The following is a 6269-nucleotide window of genomic DNA, read 5'->3' as shown; positions in this document are numbered from 1 at the left end:
AGCTCCGATTTGGTTGTTTCTTTTTGCAAATCGAAGCTCTTCACTTGTACATTCAATTTGGATATTTTCTCTTGAGTTTTACCCTTTCATCTATTGCTTTAGTGTTTATGTATGTTATTGTTTATTTGCGATAGAGTTTCCGGAGTGCGAAGCGTGCTACTACGAGTCACTAGGGTTTTCAGATCATCAACAAGGCAAGTAACACTTTGATCATACCCCTTTATTACTCAGTTTTTGTGCATTAGTTTCAATCCGCAAACACTGCATGGTTAGGACCTGATTAACATGTGGGTGTTGGGAAGTAGATGTTGAGGTAGTACATATTGCCCTTTTCATTCAAACCTCGGGAGTTACTACGTTACGCTTATTATACTTTTTTATGCTATGCGTGTAGACGTGGTTTGGATTGAGTGATTCATGATAGTTGTGAGAATTATTATGAACTAAGGGTTTATTTAAGGTGGCTACTTTAACACACATCTGGTGGATTGGTTGAGGCATCCTGAAGTACCCAGTGGTTGTCTGGGCACCTGGAGCAATCCAGCGTTGTCCTGGGATATCCCAGATTACCCGTGTGATTATCCTATGGTTTGCCACCCAGGCTCAAAGGGATCATAAAATTATTCATGCTGGAAATTTTCGTGTGTAGCCACAAGCCATTATGGGCTCTGGCATAGTTGAGTAAGTTGCGGGAAACCTTTCCATGATGGGCTAGCAGATGTAGGGGATTGTAGGTGTACCGGCATATCTATCAGTTAAGGGGACCTCTTCGGAAAGACCGTGTCTCGGTCATCCGTTTCTCAAACACCATGCAGTGCGAGAAATATAACGGAGGAGATCGAGTCTTGTGGGGAAAAGTGCGCAAACCTCTGCAGAGTGTACAAACTAATCATGGTTAGTCATGTCCCCGGTTATGGACATCTTGAGTATCTGGTGCTTGAATTATTGATTTGATCTCTTCACTTTACTTAATTAAATTGTTGGGTGATAACTACTTTAATTTGGAATTGAGTTGGAGGAACCTTCTCAATGTTTTCAACAAACTTTGTAGATAAATAAAATATATTTCTTTGTTGTAGGGAAAAACTAGCTTTCTGCAAATGCTAAACATAGAGCCTCCACTAGCAGAATATGCATATAGATTATAGTTGTTATTTGTTCATTGTTTTATAGTGTTATCTTGCCAGCATATTTCATGTGCTGACCTATACAGGCTGCAACGTATTATGTTGCAGTTTTCAGACGAAGAGTAAGGTGTGGTAGGTCGTTGTCATGCACTCAACTATGCCGTTGGAATTGATGGACTCATTTACCTCTGAAGCTTCTGCTGTTATTTTATTTAGATGGCCTTCAGCCATTTTATTGTAATAAGTTCATTTTAGAGACATTCGATGTAATAAGTGTGTAATTGAACTCTGTTATAAATCCCACAAACTGTGTGTGTCAGCATTAACGATCCAGAGATGACACTTATACACAGAGATTTGACCGTCTAAGATCGGATCGCTACATGTTGTCAACAATTTTAGAAGGTGTGGTCATTCTTTTTATATGGCATTGTCATTTTTAGAAATTATGTGATAAGCTTTTACATTTTATGAATGCGGTTGGTAGCCTTTCAGTGCATTGACATGAGTGGCATGAATGCACAGCGATGGTTTTGGAGCGAAATGGACGATGAAGATTTTAGTGAGACTACTGAGTCGGACGCCTACATTGGACGTCCACAAATCTCTACCGGTTTAATTTTCTTTCGGTTTGTGGCAATTCAAATGTACGAATCGGTCTGTGTAGTGCGCTGGATCGCGTGGAGTGGATATTCAGGGGTTTTTGTCCAACGCCATAAAGGGCGTGTTCGGTTGCCCACATCAAGCCCTATCAGGTCCGCGTCAGAAGAAAGAGGCCTGTTTGGTTGCCTGGATTCACTGATGAGCCTGTATCACACGCTTCTTAAAGCATTTTTGGGCCTGGCTTGCTGGAAATGCTCAGATCGGCAGTTTCTTACGAGTCAAGTCAAGGCGAGCGCAAGCGAGCGAGCCCTTACACGAATGAAGATGGGAGAGATGTGAGGTGTTTACGTGGTGTCTTCTTTAACCTCTAGTAAGCTCCTCTCTAATCTTCTCTTTTCTATATCCCTCTAATCTACACAACGGTGCTTTGATTTGAGGTAAGCTCTACACGAAAAAGATGCACATCAATGTTACGGTTCCATTCAAACGACCGGTTTGTAGTTTCGTCGAGTACATGCTCAATTTCTTGTTCCCATTTGAAGCTGTTTTGTACGAATTTTGTCAGATTTATTGCGCACGATCCATTGTTTGAACTTTTCTTTGACCAGCAGCCTAATCTCACAGCTCTGCACAATATTCGTGTTGCAAGTTTTCTGTTTCGACGATCGTAGACGAGAAGATCTACATATTTCTCATGGCTGTACATATGGATATGTGTGCTGTGATTTAAGATACTGCTTAATTATTCCTCTAGCCGGCGTGGTTTCTCTCTATCTCCTCTCTCATCATCGTCGCCGTCGTTCATCTCGGTCTTCTCTCCATGATCCTACTATAGTTAAGCCGCCATGGCGCGCACACTGACGGGGTTTTTCTTCTCTGTTCTTTGCCACCGACGCGGTTGATCATCTTGGCCTCCTCCCGACCTCCTCTTTCTCGTCCTACTACACTGGAGTCATTTCCGGCGTCGATCATCTCAGCTTCTCTCTCGTCCTACTACAATGACAATGCCATATTGTGAGTAGTGCATTTTTCCTCCTCTGTCCATTGTCTTTGCGCGAACACTTCAACTAATTCGCCGACGGGGTCGCTCGCCCATGACTTCGTGCTCGTCACGTCGGACATGGCGCCACGGTCACTGTCCACCGCCGTCGCAATGGTCCGGCGCACACTGCATTTCTTCTTCCTTTTCCTCTGCTAGCTTTTAACCCTGTGTGCTAAGTGCAAGTGGTAGCTCTTAATCATACCCCATGCAGGCAACTAAATATCGTGTAGTTGTATGCGCCGAGACAATGCAGGCAATCAAACAACGTGCCAAAGTTGATCCCCTAATACAAAAAATTCATATACATGCAACCAAACAACTCCAAACAGCTTGCATATGTCGCATATGAGCCTGTTTTTCGAAAACGAGGCTGAGTTGAGACGTATACGCAATACACGGTGCAACCAAACGCGCCCAAAATGATCCAATTTCTGCTCGCACATGTTCCCTTCGTCGTCATCGTCTAGACGGTCGGTCCCCTCTCTCGCGGTCACACTCCGAAACCTCACCACCTCTTCGGCGTCGGCAGCCCCCGCGTCGTCGCCGCCTACGATGCCGCGCAAGGCCTCCTGCACGCCAGGTTCGTACGTCCAACCTCTCGCCGGACCTAATTATCTGAGCTGCTACCAACTGATTTTGCACTCGCCGTCCGAACCCTAACTCCCAGATTCGCGCACCAAATGGCGGAAACGGAAGCGAAACTCCGACGCCGTTCCCTTGCCGTCGGCCGCGGCCGACCACTCGGACAATTCCGACTCTGCCGCCGACAATGATGACGACGACACGGGCACACGGCCGTTCCATCGCCTGCGGTCGACAATGCCGACGACGAAATACTGGCCGGTGCCGCGGCCAGGGACCCGGTGCCCGACCCCCGTGAGGCAGAGCTGCTCTCCTTGGCCGAGGTTATCTCCGCCTTCCCTGCCGCCACCCGCCGCACAGTCAACCGGCCGCATCCGTCGGTCATGGCCTTGCAGCTGAGCGATCTGCGTATGTGGGTGATGTCTCCGCCGCCGCGCCACCGCCATTGGAGAACATCTCGCATGGGCAGCTCCAGGTGCTCTCCGTGGCGCTCCCTGACCACCCGTCCCTTTCGACGGATCCTGACAGGCCGTCTTCTTACGTCTGCACGCCACCTCCCCTCATGGAGGGGCATGGCGTGCACAAGCAGTTCCAGGGCCGCCTCCATGTCGTGCCCAAGCATTCAGGTTCGCTTGTTGCGACCAAATCCTGAATTACTGAACATACGTTGGTTTTAAGTTCACTGCAACATGAATTAGTTTACATTTTGTAGAGTGGTTCTCTCCTGGGGTGGTGCACAGGCTGGAAAGGCAGGTTGTTCCACACTTCTTCACAGGGAAATCTCCAGGGCACACTCCGGAGAAGTTCATAATCTTAAGGAATAAAATTATTGCCAAATATTTGGAGAACCCATGCAAGAGGCTTGCGTTTGCGGAGTGCCAGGGGTTTGTTGTTAACACAGGTGAACTATATGATTTGAGTAGGATCGTTCGGTTCTTGGACACCTGGGGAATCATCAATTACCTCGCGGTTGGGCTGGTGCACCAGGGTCTGAGGGTGGCAGCATCACTTCTAATAAAGGAACCAGCAGGGGAGTTGCAACTGTTGACTGCACCGCTGAAATCCATTGATGGTTTAGTTTTGTTTGATCGGCCTAAATGTAGTCTCCAAGCAGACAACATTTCTTCACTGGCTTCATCTTCATCGAATTCGGAGGTGGTGGATTTTGATGCCGGTGCTGAGTTTACTGAATTGGACGGGAAGATTAGAGAGCGTCTATCAGAGAGCTATTGCAGTTACTGCTCACAGTCTTTGCGCAGTTTGCGTTATCAGTCACAGAAAGAGGTGCTCATCTTCATATTTACATATACATATACATATTATGTTTTCATTTTTTTTTCATATGCAGGAAAACTTGTTCTGTATCTAGGATTGTTATTAACCCTATGAATTTCACATGTGCTCAAAAGGCGTATTCTAAATAGTCTTGTCGCAGAGTTTAGTATGCTGTTGAATTTTGGTTGGGTTCATAAAGACTGCAGTTTTTTATTTAATTTTAAACCCCAATTTATCTCGATTCAGGATTTTCTGACCCAGCAGATACTGGTGCCCATGTGGTTGTCACAAATCTTGCTTATGCATCATAATGTTGGAAGCCCATAGTAATATCTCCACATTTTATATGCAAACCAAAAAACATTCAGAACACAAATCCTTATGGTGTCATTTATGTGATGTGAAACGACCTGCGTCTAGGTGCAATGTAACTTAGTGTTGGTTAACTTGTGATATGTGGTGGCTTGGGCCAGATATGTTCTGTTTCAATTTCAGCTCGTACTGTTTCGTTAATGATGTATAAATGAACTACGATACCGTTTTCTTCTTTGACGTGATGATCAGGGGGAGTTTGCAAGGCTGTATCATTCTTTCAAGTTAATTAGCCAGTCTGCTTCTTGTTTTTCTTTTCTCTTCTGTGGGTAAGAATCTAGTGGTGAAAAGCTTGTTGTTTAACTGATTGAGCAGGCAGATATTGCTCTTTGCTCTGATTGCTTCCATGATGCAAGATATGTTATCGGGCATTCAAGCTTAGATTTGCAGAGAGTCGATGGGGCTAAAGATGGATCAGAAAATGAGGGGGATAACTGGACTGATCAAGAAACATTATTGTTATTGGAGGGCATAGAAAAGCACAAAGACAACTGGAATAGTATTGCAGACCATGTTGGAACATAGTCAAAGGCACAATGTATTTACCATTTTATTCGTCTTCCAGTGGAGGATAGTTTGTTAGAGAACATTGAGGTACCAGATGCATCCATGCCATTTAGACTGCAAAGCAATGGATATCCACATTCAGATTCCAATGGCAGTACTTCAGGTCTTCTACATCATTAAGTTGTTATTTGCTCCACCATCAGAATTCCTTAGTTTATTTTCCACCTTTTTGTAAACTGTGTGTGATTCCATTTTTAACACTGACAATTCTGTTTATTCTCTATCCAGGAAATCTACCTCAAAGTATTCAACATGGAAACGAACTTCCGTTCATCAGTTCTTCTAATCCAGTCATGTCCCTGGTAAATTATTTTTCATCACTTTCTGTTTAGATAATTGATGAACGGAGTTACTCCATTCCACCTGGTTAAAGGACTAGAGGGTTGCCAATAATGTATAGTACTATAATGACATGCTGAGTATGTTTATTGGCACTTAATTTTATATCAAATCCCTTAGTAAAGTTAGATTAGCCTCCATACTTCAAAGTTTCACTAAGCATGGTTCTGTCTTCAACTACAGAGAATGTTGGAAATGGAAGCCAGTACTTCTACTTGCCTACTTATGTACTTTAAATATAAGAAATGTCAACTAGACTCCGTTTGGATGTTGTAACTGGAGTTGGTATTCCGGGATTGGAATCGTACATCCTCAATACCAACTGTTTGGATGGTCCAGAAACTGGAATTGGTTTTGGGTCC

At 44.4% G+C, this 6269-nt stretch overlaps 1 pseudogene; it reads left to right on the top strand.

The window, feature by feature from the left end:
- Positions 1-3227: 3227 nt before the first annotated feature.
- LOC119286499 lies at positions 3228-5874 on the top strand (annotated as a pseudogene).
- Positions 5875-6269: the final 395 nt, after the last annotated feature.

The sequence above is a fragment of the Triticum dicoccoides genome, chromosome 4A (genome assembly GCF_002162155.2).
Source record: "Triticum dicoccoides isolate Atlit2015 ecotype Zavitan chromosome 4A, WEW_v2.0, whole genome shotgun sequence".
Taxonomy (NCBI): domain Eukaryota; kingdom Viridiplantae; phylum Streptophyta; class Magnoliopsida; order Poales; family Poaceae; genus Triticum; species Triticum dicoccoides.
This window is presented reverse-complemented; position numbering and strand designations above follow the sequence as displayed.